This window comes from Geotrypetes seraphini, chromosome 1 (assembly GCF_902459505.1).
Source record: "Geotrypetes seraphini chromosome 1, aGeoSer1.1, whole genome shotgun sequence".
NCBI lineage: Eukaryota > Metazoa > Chordata > Amphibia > Gymnophiona > Dermophiidae > Geotrypetes > Geotrypetes seraphini.
Window position 1 is genome coordinate 32,938,167 of NC_047084.1, and position 18,417 is coordinate 32,956,583.

Below are 18,417 nucleotides of genomic sequence, written 5' to 3' on the forward strand. Positions count from 1 at the left end.
ATACATAATCAAAAGGACAAAAGACGAGTAATAATAGATTTCAGTAAAACACAAAAAGACTGAAATAGTAGAATCAAGGGAAGAACTACAGCAGTTAAAGAAAAAGGAAGGAGCAGAGTGGAATGAATGGGTGAGAAAACATGCAGAAAAACAACTGAATCATAAGCCTAACCTAGTCCTGTCCAAATCACACCTCTAACATGGACTCTTGAGATTTAGATGAGCTGTGGACAAGTACCATAGAAATCCATCAAGAAAATAGGTTTTGAAAATAGTGAATGGGAAGGGTTAAGAACATAAGAATAGCCTTACTGGGTCAGACCAATCAAGCCCAGTAGCCCGATCTCATGGTAGCCAATCCAGGTCACTAGCACCTGGCCAAAACCCAAGGAGTAGTAATATCCCATGCTACCAATGCAGGGCAAGCAGTAGCTTCCGCCATGTCTTTCTCAATAACAGACTATGGACTTTTCCTCCAGGAACTTGTCCAAACCTTTCTTAAAACCAACTAAGCTATCCGTTCTTACTACACTATTCTCTGAGTGAAAAAAAATTCTTCCTATTGGTTTTAAAAATATTTCCCTGTAACTTCATCGAGTGTCCCCTAGTCTTTGTAATTTTTGACCGAGTGAAAAATCGATCTACTTGTACCCATTCTACTTCACTAAGGATTTTGTAGACTTCAATCATATCTCCCCTCAGCCGTCTCTTTTCCAAGCTGAAGAGCCCTAACCGTTTTAGTCTTTCCTCATATGAGAGGAGTTCCATCCCCCTTACCATCTTGGTCGCTCTTCTTTGAACCTTTTCTAGAGCCAGTATATCCTTTTTCCATTCTTTAAAGGATGTTTTTTTTGCTCTAATAACCTCTTTCACTTCACCTTTTAACCACGCTGGCTCTCGTTTCCTCTTCTTTCCACCTTTGCTTATATGTGGAATGCATCTGGTCTGGGCTTCCACAATGGTATTTTTAAATAACATCCACGCCTAGTTTACAGTCCTAACCTTTGCAACTGATCCTTTTAGCTTCTTTTTAACCATTTTCCTCATTTTATCATAGACGCCCTTTCAAAAAGTAAACGCCCCTACAGTAGATTTCTTTTGCAATGTTACTCCCAGTATCAGCTCAAATTTGATCACGATATGATCACTGTTTCCCAGCGGACCCAACACAGTTAATTCTTGCACTATGTCCCCTCCATATTGTCCCAAGATTCCCTCACATTTAACTGCCTATATATGGCTGTTAAGATGCCAAATTGACAATTAGTGTTTAAGCAGGAATGACTATAACCTGCACAGAGTGGTGGGTATGGTTCTGGCTGCCTTTAGGGCAGACTGGATGAACTGTGCAGGCCTTTATCTACTGTCATTTATGGTATTACTGTGCTTAGCTCACTGTATATAATACACTAGCACGTCCACGCTCACTCTCCCCCCACCCATACCATGACCCCCTGGAGAACAATTAAGAAAAACTCAGTTACACATGATTTAACACATAGGAATAGCCAAACTATCACACAATGCTTTGACAAGTTTGTGAAGTATCCTGTTATCATGTGCTATGAGGCAATCATGCATTAATGGCTTAATACCCTTTGATAAAAGAGTTCCTTAGGTCTGAACTCTGAAAGAATCTTTATATCCTGGCAACTTGTAATGGGAGGGAGAGTTGGAAGGGTCAGCAGAGGGGGGTGCGCGGCAGGGGAGGGATGAGAGGGAGGGATACCGGTATGTAAATTTGGGAAGAAATGCACAAGGAGATGATTGAATACCTCTGAAATAAATGCACAGGAGTGGGGCATCCTTCACTTAAAAGGGAGTTCTGGAATGAGGGGCATTAGAATAGATACCGTGTTTCCCTGAAAATAAGACCAAGTGCATTTTTTAGGCCCAAATGGGGAAACACGTCTTAAGCCTTAAAAATTAATACGAATATTGATTCTACAACACTTTTTAAAGTTATTTATATACTGCATATCAAAGAAGGTTGTTTAAGCGGTTTACATTCAGGTACTCAAGCATTTTTCCCTATCTGTCCGGAAGGTTCACAATCTATCTAAAGTACCTGGGGCAATGGAGGATTAAGTGACTTGCCAAGGGTCACAAGGAGTAGCGTGGGGCTTGAACCCACAGCCTCAGGGTGCTGAGGCTATAGCTCTAACCACTGGGCCATTCCTTCTCTCAAGGATATATTTTAACTCATTTTCTGTTGAATTACCAACAATAGCAATTTCCATAAATGAGACACCCAGGGCAGGATTAATTCGTCGAGGGCCCCTAGGCACACAAGTACACTGGGCCCCCTGCCCCGCCCCACCCCACCATGCGCCCAGGTGGAAACAGGAAGCTGCGTCAGAAGGAAGCTTTGGGCAAGCAGCACCACTTGCACAATTACAGTTCCCATTGCCTTTCTTACCTGCGTTACTTGCTTGTCTTACTTTCCGTCGATGGGGGGAGGGGCTGCGCTGCCGATCGGGGTGGGGCCCGCGTTGCCAATCGATGCTGGAGGGGCCCATTGCCGTTTGGAAAAAACAATGTTGATGTCCTCCTTCATCGGGCCCCCCTGACCATTTTGGGCCCTAGGCACGTGCCTACTTGGCCTATTGGTTAATCCTGCCCTGGAGACACCTCAGTAACACACAGTTGCTGTATCAAATGGGCAAGATTGAAATTAACGAATGTACAGGATTTGAGAGTCGCAATGGAGGATTTTAGAATACAGCCCTAAAGTTGTACATTGGTAAGCACTGTCCTGAGCAATTTCCCTACTGATCTGTTTGCAAAATTTCCATACATCTCATTTGCATGCGATTTCCTCTGAGCAAAGATCACTGTTTCAGAATCGGCAAGTTCAATCATGGCTAGAAACACATGCAGTATTTAACCCTTTAATCGGCAGATGGTGAAACAGCTGCTTTAAGTAACTTGATGTTGTACGAGAGCAACAGTGCCAAGTAAACAGGCATTTGGAGATGCAGATCTCCCATAAGAGCCAAAGAAGACACATGTTCCTTCTAAGCAACAAAGCCAAATAAAGGGTTAAAGGCAACTTTTGAGCATCTGGCCCTATGTGAAAAGAGGGAGCACTAGTTCCTGACAGTGGAACTACCACATATGCCTCAACTATTGCGCATGCAGACAGTGGCTTAGCGAGGGTGAGAGGAATCCAGGGCAGAGGTGCCTAGGGTAGAGGCGCCCCTCTCCCATCCTCGTCTCCACCCCTGCTCCTTTCTCTTTCCCTGCTCCCCGCTGCCGCGTGCATGCCCCCCTTCCTTTCTCCCATGCCTCGAGTTGTTCACCGCCGTGAGTAACAAATTCAACATGCTCCTCATGACCCCATTGGCTGTCCCTCTGACCTTACTTCCTATGTGCGGCACCAGGAAGTGACATCAGCGTGAGGGCCAATGCGATTACGAGGAACACGTTGAAGCTGTTGCTGGTGGTGGTGAACAGCTAGAGGTATGGGGGAAGGGAAGAGGGGTGCGCGTATGGTGAGAGGGGAAGAGGCAGAGAGGAGGAGGGGTGCCCCCACTAACATGGCGCCCGGGGCGGACCGCCCCCTCATCCCTCTTACTACGCCACTGCATGCAGAAACTTGTGGGATCCTGCGCGCCCTATCAAGGCACACTAATTCCAAAGAGTGCACACTCTTATCAGCAAAAAAAAACAAAATGGTGAAAAGAAAGAAGGAAACTCTGTGCCTCGAAACTACAAACAGTACAGCAGAAGAGGCAAGGGAGGAGTCCAATCAGCCAAGGAAGACTAGTCTTTATACAAAGACACAAGTCTCTTTATCTTGAAAAACTGTCTTTATTCGAAAACACAAGACCCACTTGTGTTTTCGAATAAAGACAGTTTTTAAAACCAAACCAAAATGGTCACATGAAAATAAAACTGAAATTCTAGAAAACAAAACGGGAAATAACAACAAAAAAATGCTCTGGTTGCCCATCCCTAGAATCTACCAGGTTTGGCTTAGTTTTTCCAACTGCTCCCATATCCTTAGTAGCCATGCACAGAGAATAACTAAATGACAAAAAGAAAAAGGACATTAGGTCACTGACACGCAATTGAGATTTTCAGGATTGTTCTTACAACATCAGACATGTCAAAGAGGCGCAGGAGGTTATGAAGATGATGCTTGCATCTGAATGTTAAAGCAAAGATCACATTGAACGTGGGTTCTAAGGAGGCAGCCTTTTCCAAAGTAGTTAAAAGAATTACTGGCAAAGACAAGAAGGTATGCAACAATTAAAATGAATTCCGCTGACCTTTCTAGTTATATGGAAAGGATGAAATACCTGATATCTGTTTATTGAGTTTTTGGAAGGACTCTTAATCTAGCTGGAAATCTCAGCAACTCACATATCATCTGATGAATATTTCTGGAGGAGTTTTACTTTCCTTGAATTGCTTTGCTATAAATCTCAAAGACATTTTCTAAAAGTTCATAAAAACCCACCTACAGGCTACAAAGATTTTAATGAACAATATTGGAACCACTACTGGAGCTACAATATATAGAGGTTATTTTCTAAGACATCTATGCAGTATTTGAGAACAAAAATAAACCCATAATCTGTGGCCTAAAAATGGCAAGGACAAGATTGTAGTATCACATCATACTTTATGTTAACAGTTTATCTTGTTAGCAGACTGCATGGACTTTATAGGTCTATGTTATTAAGGGACTTTAAAGGACAAGGGTCAGAGTTGGTGTGGAAGCAGAATTTATGCATGATCAAAATCAAGTGGCAAAACTTATGCAGAAAAGTTATCCGGGCTGGTGACCAGCCCCTATACATGTAATATCCATTTAGAAACATGATGGCAGATAAAGGCCAAATGGCCCATCCTGTCTGCCTATTTGCGACATCCACTATCTCCTTCTTGAATTCAGACGCAGTTTTTATCTCCACCACTTCTACCGGGAGACTATTCCACACATTCACCACCCTTTCAGTACAGAAGTATTTCCATAGATTACTCCTGAATCACCTCTTAACCTCATCCCATACCCTCACACTCTGGAACTTCCTTTAAGTTGAAAGAGACTGGCCTCATGCCTGTTTATAAAGAACCTCAATATGCCACTTGAAAAGGAAGAACCACAAAACAAACTTCCTGCACATGAGGGGCAGGCAAAAGTGGAGTAGATGAGCTAGATGCTACCAGGTTTATTATAAACATAAAAGTTATAAAACAATCACAACAAATAATAGTATTGAATAGTCTCTGGTTGATGATAATCCATAAAGCGAATGCCTATGCTTGCCAAAATCGTCTGAGGGGGCAATGAGCAACTGCACCAGATAATGAGGGCAAATAATTCCAGATTGGTGCTAGTCTGTAAGGTCATCACATACTATCACACCCAAGTCCCCCTCCTCTTTCATGCACAAAAGTCCTTTACCCTCTAAACTGTACCCTTCCCTCGGGTTTTTACAGTCCAAATGCATGACCAAGCATTTCTTAGCTGCCAAATTTCAGACCATTCTTTAAGCTTCGCTAGGTCCTTCCTCATGATATTCACACTATCAGGGTGTCTACTCTATTGCAGATTTCGGTATTATCCGCAAAGAGGCAAATCTTACCCGATAGTCCCAATTCACCCTCCCTCCTACCCCTATCCTCCCAAAGAAGCTGAAGCACTGGCCTGATCGCCTTTCCCTCTCACCTCTCATACTACTAAAGTACTATAGGGTGTACGCAGTGCTGTACAATAGTCATCAGTGCATATAAGAGGGGGATACCTGTTCAAAGAACTTACAATCTAAGCAAAAATTGACAGACAACAGGAGTGGGGGAGGTTAGGCTACAGTGTGTGTTAGGAGTTGAAGGCAGCATCGAAGCAGTGGGTTATGAGCCTGGATTTGAATACAGGTAGCAATGGAGCTTGACATATTGATTTAGGCAACCTGTTCCAGGCATATGGTGCAGCAAGGTAGAAGGGGTGCAGTCTGGAGTTAGCAGTGGAGGAGAAAGGTGAAGATAGGAGAGACTTACCCAATGAGTGGAGTTCGTGGGGGTGGGGTGGGGAGGAGATAGTGGAGAAAAGTGATCAAGAAGAGTTTAAACTGTATTTGGAAATGGATGGGGAACCAGTGAAGTGATTTTAGGAGAGGTGTAACGCGTGCATAGCAACTTTGGTGGAGTATGAGTCGTGCACCAGAGTTTTGAATGGATTGGAGAGGGTGGTTTAGTGGGAGGCCTGTAAGAAGCAGGTTGCAGTGGTCAAGACGGGATGTGATCAGAGTGTGGATGAAAGTTTGGGTGTTTTGGTCTGAGAGGAAAGGTCGTATTTTGTCAATGTTATGGAGAAAGAAATGACAGGCTTTGGTGGTTTATTGGATCTGAGCAGAGATGGAGAGAGAGGAGTCAAAGGTGACTCCGAGGTTGCAGTCTGACATGACGGGGAGTATGAGACTGTTACTGACCGAAATAGGGAGCAGGGGGAAGAGGGGAGAAAGGCTTGGGCAGAAAGATGAGAAGTTCAGTATTGAACATGTTTAATTTTAGATGGCGGTGAAACATACAGGAGGCAATGTCAGACAAGCAGGCTGAGACCCGGGCCTGGATGCCTGCAGAGATTTCAGATGTGGAGAGGTAGATCTGGGAGTCATCGGAGTAGAGGTGATACTGGAAACTAAGGGAGGGGAGTAACGCACCGAGGGTGTGAGCATAGATTGAGAAGAGGTCCTAGGACAGAGCCTAGAAGTAACCCGATTGATAGTGGTATAGCTGTGGAGGAAGACCCACCAGTGGATACGCTGAACTTGCACTGGGAGAGATAGGAAGATAACCAGTGTGGAGCTCTAGAATCCCAGGGAGGACAGAGTGGTGATGAGTACATGGTGATTACCAGTGGCAAAGGCAGCGGGAAGATCAAAAAGGATGAGGGTGGAGTAGAGGCCTTTGGACCTAGTCGGAAAGACAGCTGAAGCACCGGCCTGATCCTTCCCCACTCACGAAGACGGCTGAAGCGCTGGCCCAATTCTCCCTCCTTCCTGCCTCCCCCTGACGACAGCTATTACTACATTAAGTGAGCAAGATTATAATTAACACATTTACAGGATTTGAAGAGCATTTCAGCCAACTTTTGGAAGGCCGCAATGGAGGACTTCAGTGGCTGCATGAGGCTCTGGGAACACGCTTTGGAGATCACTGCCCTACATGCAATAAATTCTACTACCGTATTTTCACGCATATAACGCGCGCGTTATACGCGTTTTTACCTACCGCGCATACCCCTCGCGCGTTATATGCGTGAGCGCGGTATACAAAAGTTTTAAAACATAGTTCCCACCCCGCCCGACGCCCGATTCACCCCCCCAGCAGGACCGCTCGCACCCCCACCCCGAACGACCGCTCGCACGCGCTCCCACCCGTACCCGCATCCACGATCGGAGCAAGAGGGAGCCCAAGCCCTCTTGCCCGGCCGACTCCCCGACGTCCGATACATCCCCCCCCTCCCCCCGGCAGGACCACTCGCACCCCCACCCCGAAGGACCGCCGACTTCCCGACAATATCGGGCCAGAAGGGAGCCCAAACCCTCCTGGCCACGGCGACCCCCTAACCCCACCCCGCACTACATTACGGGCAAGAGGGATCCCAGGCCCTCCTGCCCTCGACGCAAACCCCCCTCCCTCCAACGACCGCCCCCCCCAAGAACCTCCGACCGCCCCCCCTGGCGACCCCCACGACCCCCCCACCCCCCTTCCCCGTACCTTTGGTAGTTGGGCCAGAAGGGAGCCCAAACCCTCCTGGCCACGGCGACCCCCTAACCCCACCCCGCACTACATTACGGGCAGGAGGGATCCCAGGCCCTCCTGCCCTCGACGCAAACCCCCCTCCCCCAAGAACCTCCGACCGCCCCCCAGCCGACCCGCGATCCCCCTGGCGACCCCCACCCCCCTTCCCCGTACCTTTGGTAGTTGGCCGGACAGACGGGAGCCAAACCCGCCTGTCCGGCAGGCAGCCAACAAAGGAATGAGGCCGGATTGGCCCATCCATCCTAAAGCTCCGCCTACTGGTGGGGCCTAAGGCGCGTGGGCCAATCAGAATAGGCCCTGGAGCCTTAGGTCCCACCTGGGGGCGCGGCCTGAGGCACATGGGCCCAACCCGACCATGTGCCTCAGGCCGCGCCCCCAGGTGGGACCTAAGGCTCCAGGGCCTATTCTGATTGGCCCACGCGCCTTAGGCCCCACCAGTAGGCGGAGCTTTAGGATGGATGGGCCAATCCGGCCTCATTCCTTCGTTGGCTGCCTGCCGGACAGGCGGGTTTGGCTCCCGTCTGTCCGGCCAACTACCAAAGGTACGGGGAAGGGGGGTGGGGGTCGCCAGGGGGGTCGCGGGTCGGCTGGGGGGGCGGTCGGAGGTTCTTGGGGGGGGCGGTCGTTGGGGGGAGGGGGGTTTGCGTCGAGGGCAGGAGGGCCTGGGATCCCTCCTGCCCGTAATGTAGTGCGGGGTGGGGTTAGGGGGTCGCCGTGGCCAGGAGGATTTGGGCTCCCTCCTGGCCCGATATTGTTGGGGAGTCGGCGGTCCTTCGGGGGGAGGGATGTATCGGACGTCGGGGGGGGGGGCATCAGGCTTTCAGGATGGGGACAGACCTTCAAGGGGGGACAGTGCACGGAAGTCAGGGGGGGGGAACGGAGAGTCGGGACAGCGCACGGAAAGTCAGGGCGGGCGAAAGGAGCGTCGGGCAGCATGCGCGGTATACCCGTGAGCGCGGTATACCAAAGTTTTTGTACATATCATCGTGATTTCTGCGCGCTATACCCGTGTGCGCGTTTTATACGGGTGCGCGTTATTTGCGTGAAAATACGGTAATACTGCTACTCATCATTTCTGTAGCACTACTAAATGTACATAGTGCTGCACACAAAAACATAAGACCCAATCCCTGCTTGACAGAGCCTTCAATCTATTCAATCCAATCCAATCCTTAGCTTTACATACCGATTCATTCCTTACAGAGGGGCTCGACTTGGTTAACAAAATTTACTGAATTCCGCTAGGGAATAAAATAATTTCTATTCTACAAATCTTCTTAGACAGAAGAATCAACCAGAGATATGGCAAATAAGGGAAGGATGCTTCATTTATTATGGAATGATTAAACATGAGCATTAACATGAGTATTTGCAGGTCAGCAAAGAGGAGTTTAAACTGTATTCAGAAATGAATCGGGAGCCAGTGAAGTGATTTTACAAGAGGTGTAAAACGTGCATAGCAACTTTGGCGGAGTATGAGTCGTGCAGCAGAGTTTTGAATGGATTGGAGAGGGTGTAATCTATTCAAGAAAGACAAATATGGCAAATAAGGGAAGGGTGTTTCATTTATTATGGAATGATTAAACATGAGTACTAAATAGGTGAATAAGTTAAGAATTAAGAACAACCTCAAAGAGATGGGCTTTTTGCCTGGAGTTGAAAGAGCCAGAAAAGAGCACGATATACTGACTCAGGAAATCTATTCCAGGTGTACGACGCAGGAAGAGGAAAGGAACAGAGTCTGGAGTTGGCAACAGAAGAGAGGGAGACAGATAAGAGCAAAGTACCCAGGGAGAGTGTAGAAATGAAGAGATTAGAGTGGAGAGATACTGAGGAGCTACAGAATGAATGTACTTGGTAGTTAGTAAGAGAAGTATGAATTGTATATAAAAACGGATAGGGAACCAATGAAGAGACTTAAGAGGGGTATAGTTTAGGGCAGGGCTGCCCCAAGTCTGGTCCTCGAGATCTACTGGCAGGCCAGGTTTTCATGATATCCACAATGAATATGCATGAGAGAGATTTTCCTGCACTGCCTTCTTGGTATGCAAATCTCTCTCTCAAGCATATTCATTGTGGATATCCTGAAAACCTGGCCTGCCAGTAGATCTCAAGGACCGGACTTGGGCAGTCCTGGTTTAGGGGGTGAAGAACTTATGTGCACGACAGAAGAGGGGGACTTGGGTGTGATTGTATGCGATGATCTTAAGGTGGCCAAAAAGGTTGAAAAGGTGACGGTGAAAGCTAGAAGGATGCTAGGTTGCATAGGGAGAGGTATGGCCAGTAAGAAAAAGGAGGTATTGATGCCTCTGTATAAGACTCTGGTGAGACCTCATTTAGAATATTGTTTACAATTCTGGAGGCCGCACCTTCAAAAAGATATAAAAAGGATGGAGTCAGTCCAGAGGAAGGCTACTAAAATGGTGTGTGGTCTTCGTCATGAGGCGTATGGGGACAGACTTAAAGATCTTAATCTGTATACTTTGGAGGAAAGGCGGGAGAGGGGAGATATGATAAGAGACATTCAAATACCTATGTAATGTAGATGCGTATGAGTCGAGACTCTTTCATTTGAAAGGAAACTCTGCAATGAGAGGGCATAGGATGAAGTTAAGAGGTGATAGGCTCCAGAGTAATCTAAGGAAATACTTTTTTACAGAAAGGGTGGTAGACGCATGGAACAGTCTCCCAGAAGAGGTGGTGGAGACAGAGACTGTGTCTGAATTCAAAAGGGCCTGGGTTAGGCATGTGGGATCTCTTGGAAAGAGATAATGGTTACTGCGGATGGGCAGACTAGATGGGTCATTTGGCCTTTATCTGCCATCTTGTTTCTATGTGTCTAAGTGCAGCAACACAGGCAAAAGATAAGTGGTGCAGCACAATTTTGAACAGACTGAAGAAGAGATAGTTTAGTGGAATACCTTGGAAGAGTATATTGCAGTAGTCCAAGCAGGAGGTGATCATAGCATGGGTAGTTTTGAAAGCATGTTCAGAAAAGAGGGGACAAATTTTACATTGTAACACAGTAAATGACATCATATAAGATCTGAATAGTCCATCCAGACTGCCCAACAGTTACACTCATTATCAATTCATTAAATTGTCTTTCTTTGGTATTTCTGGGATATAGACCGCAGAAGTCCGCCCAGCTCTGTCCTTAGGTTCCAATTACAGGGGTTGCCATTGAAGTCCACTCCAGCCTATCTGAGCCATTTTGGCGAGTGTACAGAGAAAGAAATGTTTTAGCAGCCTGTTGGATATGTACAGAGAAACAAAGCAAGGAGTCAAAGATGATGCCAAGGTTATGAGCTGATAATACAGGGAGGATGACAAGGAAAAATTATGTTCTTACCTGTTAATTTTCTTTCCCTTAGACGCAGCAGATGAATCCAGAGACCAATGGGATAGCTCACATCTACCAGCAGGCGGAGATAGAGAAACTGATTAACAGGTGGTCCTATTGGCTGGCACTCCTCCTGTCTCATCAGTATAGCTCCTTGCCCAAGCACACGTAACCAGCAATAGGCATAGCATGTAAAAAACTTCTTTCCCATAACAAATCTCAAAATGCAATAATACAGAAAACAACCTGCCATAATAACAAACTGCGAAAGTTGCAAAAGAAAAAAACGAGAGACAATATCCAGAAAGGGTGGGGCTCTGGATTCATCTGCTGCGTCTAAGGGAAAGAAAATTAACAGGTAAGAACATAATTTTTCCTTCCCTAGCAACAGCAGCAGATGAATCCAGAGACCAATGGGATGTAGCAAAGCAATCCTCAATCTGGGTGGGAAGCAAACGCCGCCTCCGCAACAACCGAAGCACAAAACGCCCCTACCGCATGCGCCCCCACATCCAAATAGAAATGGGGAGAGAAAGCACGCTCGGAAGACCAAGTAGCCATGAGACAAATCTCCTCCAAGGAAAAAACCTCTGGGCCGAGCCCAAGAAGTAGCCATCGCTCCAGCGGAATGGTCATTAAGTTCTTTCGCCAACCGCTTCCCTGCCAGCAAGCATAAAGAATGTCCTCCTGGACCCATTGAGCGATGGAGGCTTCGGACGCCACCAAACATTTGAGGCGTCCCTTGAAGAACGTAAAAAGGAGATATAAACAACTAAAAGTCGTAAGAAACCGAGCTCACAGAGAACGCTACGTACATATCAAAAAATGCAGTGAATAAAAGCACTGCTCCCAATTTCCCCTCCCAGGAAGAAGGAAGGAAAAGCGAGCATGACATAAAAGAAAGGATGACACCCCCCTAGAAAGAAATAATGGTACCATCCAAACTGATACCCCATATTTCGGAAATCAGAAATAGGAATCCCTGTTGAACAAGGCCTGCAACATAGAAAACTGCAGAGCTGAAGCCATGGCCACAAGAAACCCCATGTTCAACGGCACAGCCCTTTAGAGTCCCAAAAGACAAGGATGAAATGAAGCCTTCGGTATACTGAGAAGAAGTACGTGAAGATTGTACTCCAAACCGGGCTTTCTAAGAGGCGCATGAATATACCGCACTCTGTTTAGGACATGAACTACATGAAGCTGAGAAGTAAGCGAAGAGCAATATACCTAGCCCTTGTAAAAAGCTAAGAATGGCACTAGAAGCTGAAGGGAATTGAACGCTAAGCCCTCGGCAATACACCTGTGCCAAAAAGGAACTCTGGAGTGGTTCAAACTTTAAGAAGCACCCAAGAAAGGAAAAACCTCCAAAAGGAAGCAGAAGCCACAGGAGAAGACGTCCGTAGCACCTGGATAAGAGAAGAAACAACCTGCTTCGCATAATCCTTACATGTTAGCCAAGATTTTTCAAAAAACTAGGTCGTAATACTAAAGTAGTACAAATATCCATGTTGAACGGACCCTAGGCGAGCAAAGCTGGAGATACCAGGAAACTTCTTAGTCCGGCTGTCGAAAGACTCAACAAATCCACAAAGTAAGGATGGCGCCGCCAATCCAGAGATTCTACCAATACTGTGCCCGGAAAGCGAGCTCGAGGTGGCAAATCCAAGCCATCATCAGCCAGCGGAAAACACTGAAAAAGAAAAGGCAGAAGCGAGAAAGGAGCCATGCAGCTACCCCCTCTAACTCCCACTCCCTGGGCCCGCCGAAGAAGCTAGGAAGCTTAGAATTGAGAGACGAGGCCATGAGGTCTAGGTCAAGCAGATCTCACTTCCATAAAAAGAGCTAGAATGCTTGAGCCACAAATCTCAATATCCAGGATGCAGAAGATTACACTATTACTAACATGCACACTTTCCAGAGCGTACACAGCGCTGTACACTGTAACATACAAGAAATGGGCCATGCTCAGATTCCGCGGAGAGAAAGTCTATCCAAACTCTTATCCTGATCCATAAAAGGATCTGCCAACAGAAGACGAAGATGAGAGTCCACCCATTGAAGCAGAACAACTTCACCTGCCAATGAGTACAACACTTAGGCCCTGATTCTCAAAAAGTGCGTCCCGATTTTAGGCAGCTGTAGGCGTCCTACAGCTGTCTAATCAGCCAATCGGGATGCACGTTTTTTTTAAAAAAATGCTCCCCAGGCAGGCTGCCTATATTGAAGGCGAGGCCCGCAAGACACCTAGGCCCTGATTCTGTATAGGACGCCCGGGAGAGGCGTACTATTCAGAATCGGCCTACACTAAAACCCCGATTCTGTAACCGGCGTCCATGTTACAGACGCTGGTTAGAGAATCGGGTTAGGTTAGATTAGACACGGCCCGCTATACTTATCGCGGCAAGGGATCTCTCTGCCGCTATAAGTATAGCGGGCCGCGGCCTGTCCGATCGGATGCCCCCCCCCCGACACTACCAACCGCCCCCCCCCCCCCCAACATTACTGATCTCCCTCCCACCCCGACACTACCGATGCTGGCAGGAGAGTGTCCAATCCCTCCTGCCCGAAGACGGCACCCCCCCTCCTGCCCGAAGATGGCACACCCCCCCTCCTGCCCGAAAACGGCACCCCCCTCCCCCGGCGCTAACAACCCCCAAACTAACCTGTTCTTCAGGCCAGACGGTTCTTTCCCGTCTAGCCGGTAAGCCCGCCTCGTCGAAATGAGGTGGGCTCGCCCCTTCCCGGCCCATCCCGCCGAAGCCTAAGGCCTGATTGGCCCAGGCTCTAGAAGCCTGGACCAATCAGGCCTTAGGCATAGCGTGTCCGCCCATCCCCACTAAGTCTAAGGTCTGATTGGCCAAGTGGGGATGGGCGGACCCGCTATGCCTAAGGCCTGATTGGTCCAGGCTTCTAGAGCCTGGGCCAATCAGGCCTTAGGTTTCGGCGGGATGGGCGGGAAGGGGCAAGCCCGCCTCATTTCGACGAGGTGGGCTTACCGGCTAGACGGGAAAGAACCGTCTGGCCTGAAGAACAGGTTAGTTTGGGGGTTGTTAGTGCCGGGGGGGGGTGCCGTCTTCGGGCAGGAGGGGGGATGCCGTCTTCGGGCAGGAGGGATTGGACACTCTCCTGCCAGTATCGGTAGTGTCGGGGTGGGAGGGAGATCGGTAATGTCGGGGGGGCGGTTGGTAGTGTCGGGGGGGGCATCCGATCGGACAGGCCGCGGCCCGCTATACTTATAGCGGCAGAGAGTTCCCTTGCCGCGATAAGTATAGCGGCTGCGTCTACTTACAATGTAGACCAGCATTTTGCTGGCCTACATTTTTAAGGTTTCTTCCTCTACTAGGGAGACGCGTAGGGCCACCTAGGTTCGCCTAAGGCCCTTAGGCGAGCTTAGGCGTCTTGCGGGTCTCCCTAGGCTCCCGGAGGCGCCTTCAGGCCTGCCTGGGGAGCATTTTTTTTTTAAAACGTGCATCCCGATTGGCTGATTAGACAGCTGTAAGACGCCTACAGCTGCCTAAAATCGGGACGCACTTTTTGAGAATCAGGGCCTTACTGCCCAAGCAGTAGAGAAATACCCCCATCCTAATACTGACCAAAAGGACCCTCAGCGGCAATCCAGAAGAATGATCTGAAGCTCCAGAAAGGTAGCCTGACCCTGCTCAAGAGCAGAAGAATGAACAAGTACTGAGTCGCCTCTAAAGACCAGACTCCAGGAGCTGAGGATGGAAGCCACGGAGCCCCCCAACCCGACAGCCCCGGATGGTCGGTGGTCATGAGATAGTCCAGCAAAGACCGAGGCATGCCTTGAAAAGATAAATCGCGCTGAGCCACCAAATCATACAGAGTGATGCAGGAGGAGCATACCAAATAATTGGTGCCCTGAGATACTGGGAACCACCGGAACAAAAGCGACTGCTGTAGCGTAAGAAGGGGAAAGCAAGCCGAAGTCCCCAGTGGAGTCAGCAATATGGATCCCAGAAACTGTATCCCATACTCTTGGTCATGGTAAGCGAAGAAGAATACCAATCTGAGACCGAGACCCCACGCCCAAGTCTCCGGAAAGAAACACATGTCTCTCCTATATGAATAAAAACATCACCCCGATATACCTATAAATAGTATAGGAGAAAAGAGTGCTGTGCAAATTCAAAGATGCACGTGTAAAGAACTGAGGAAAAGATATCACCCTTTTCGTGTCAGTCAAATGGCCCGACTGGAAGTCGGCCGAATCAAGCAGGCAGTCAAGAAGAAATTTGATGAATCGCCTGGTAGCGCCAAAACGGTACCACCGCCCACATCACCTAAAACGTTCGTGAAGCCTTGGGTAGGCAAAATGGCATGTGCCAAAACCGAAAGCGCCACTCCAAGAGAGGCAGGCAAACCAAGTGCCGATTCGGAGTCCATAGAGAAAATGTAAATATACTCCCAGGTTGTCTGCAGAAATGTGTAACCCCGAGAAACTAATTCAGCAGAATGGGATCCAGCCTGCCCAATGCCCCCTATCTCGGGCACCATGCAGTAAGTGGAACAACATCCCTTAGTTCCCGAAGAACTACAAGAACCTGGTCCTGAGGACCAGTAACACTGAAAAGGGAAACACAAAATATAGAGACTCCAAGAACGAACTGGAAAACCTGAGGAAAATGCAAAGATGCAAGCATCCTGAAAAATCTTCACAGCCCTCTGACCTGACATTATAGTGTCTTCTCCCTCATGAGAAAGCCTGAAGAGTCATTGAAAGAAGTCAAGATCCCCTCAGAATGAAGTGCAGAAGGTCAGGGAATGGCAGAATGAGACTGTAGGATCTGCAAGAAGATTCTCCTAGGAAAAATCAAGGTTCACAATGTAAAGAGGAATATACTGGAACCATGAAAACAGTACTAACCCCATGCAACATGAGCGAAATACGTATGTCCTTTAAAGTGAATACGTACTAGACTCAATCAAGATGCTGCATCTACCGCCCCGTGGAAAACAACAGCATCCTTACAGGTATCAGACAAAGCTCACATCGTTAATGAGAGCTTCAGGGATGAGGCTAACTGCCACATAGTACGTGATCCTCCGTGGGTTTGATAGAATAGGTAACTGGCTCCTGGTTAAAAGGAGCTGTACAGCCCTTTCTGTCTGGTCGGGGGCCCGTCTAGCATGTGCCATGAGAAAATGGTGACAGGAGAAACCAGCATGATAAGTATGGAAATCTGAAGTCCAGACCCCCTCAGAAATAGAGAAAGAGAGTCCTGGCCACAGGAATATGCGCAGTGTCATTATGCCCATAGAGACAGCCCGAACTTGGAAACTGCTTGTACTACCTTTAGGCATAAATATCCTGTGCCACTACTAGACACATGCAGCTCAGCACAGAGGCCCAAATAAGGACAGTTACCAATAGACAAAGGCTCAATCTGCAGGGACTCCAAGAGAGACAATGAGATACCTGTGTGAAATACAGGGCACTATCTTACTGCTGATCTCACTGTGCCGTGAGTTGCCGTATGTCGCCCCAGTCTGGAGACAAACCGAGACTGGGTGACCTAGCACAGGTCAGAGTCTCTCTGGTAAACCCCTTGAGTGCTAACCCCAGAGTCCGATTAAACAAGCAGCTTCCTTCAAGGGAGTACAGCAGGAACACAGACATAGACATATAAAGCTGCCCAAGCTTGTCCCAAAGCTGATGAAACACATACAACTTGTCTGAACCGGAAAGGAGAGAAGCCCCGGCATACCCTGACCAAAGTCAGCTGGAAACAAACTACCGGAACGCTGCAGCTCTCCCGCCATCGCCGGAGACCCATGCGCACGCCTGATTCTCGCTGACACGTGGCCGCTGCATCAACTCTCCTAGAAACATAGTCGGATTCGAGCCCCGCAAAATTTACCCTGCCGCGGCTTGCATAGAAAGAAAATCAGACTCGGGGAATAACCAGAAGAACGGCCCACAGCGCCAGAAAAAACATATCCCATCTCATGCGCGCTGCTATAAACCGGCACCTGCACAATCAGCTGCACATGGCCGTGACAAACACTGATGAAAGAGAGCCTCAGAATAAACAGGACTACTGCTGCACTGAAACCCAACAATGAGAACAAGTACGAGCATGAAATCGCATCGCTACTGCTGCGCTGTAACCAACAAGGAAACAAAGCGCGTGCATGCAAAGGGCGGGAAGTCCCGGCTCCCTCCATGGATTTCTAGTCATAAAACTTAGCCTCAATAAAATATCCATACCTTAAATGTATGATGACCGAACCCACAGTACTAAGACTCCCAAACAGAACCTGAAGTTCAAACAACCGTAAAAGCCAGACATACTCACAAGCTAGTTGTTAGGGCCAGTTGAAGCCAGTTTGCAGCAAAAGCATGGCAGAATGTAACAACTGTGGTCTCTTTTTTTTTTTTTTTTTTTTACAGAGAAGGGAAAGAAGAAAAAAATTGAGACCCAGTCAGACCCTCTAGCAATGGAGGGAGGGTGAGGCAGGGACAAGGGGGGGCCCAAGTGTAACCTCTAAAGCCGGCACCGTTCAGCTGGACACCCCTGTCTCACTGAAGAGAAAATCTCAACAGGAGAAATAGCACTGCCAGCTCACTGAAGAGAAAATCTCAACAGGAGAAACAGAATGGCAGTCTCACTGAAGAGAAACCTCAACAGGAGAAAATAAAGTTCCAGCCACAGCCAGAATTCAGGAGCTAGTTGAATAGTGACCTTTTCCTGCTGGGAGATAGAGATTACTGATGAGACAGGAGGAGTGCCAGCCAATAGGACCACCTGTTAATCAGTTTCTCTATCTCCGCCTGCTGGTAGATGTGAGCTATCCCATTGGTCTCTGGATTCATCTGCTGCTGTTGCTAGGGAATGACATCTGAAGAAATAGAGACTGGGGGAAGAGAAGAGACAATTTAGGGGAAAAGATAAGAAACTCTCCTGAAAACTATAATCCCACAGACATTGACTTGCATTATTCCTCTCATCCTACAATAATACTATATATCACATAATTCAAGCAGTGACTGTTTATCTTAAAGGACTTGAACCAGTGACTTCAGGCAGCTTTCTAGAAGGACCCAGAAATGGAGACAGACTGGGATAAAGGAAGAGGCCTAATAGTGGTCTATACTTAATCTTACACAGACAAGGCATTGGCTGGTTCAGTTCAATGCCAAGTTACTCATCATCATTTATTGACTTGATATACCGCTACCAACCATACAATAGGGTTCCAATGTGATTTACAATAAAATAGAAGAATAGCTGATAGAGGGAAGGGAAATAAACAGAGGAATGATCAATAAGAAA

The 18,417-nt window shown here is 47.8% G+C and overlaps 1 protein-coding gene across 4 annotated transcripts in view; it reads right to left on the minus strand.

Annotated features, from left to right (window-relative positions):
* The window catches only part of LHFPL2 (LHFPL tetraspan subfamily member 2), a 455,941-nt gene that overhangs the window by 374,616 nt on the left and 62,908 nt on the right, over window positions 1-18,417 (minus strand). The gene's annotated exons all lie outside the window — the stretch shown is intronic.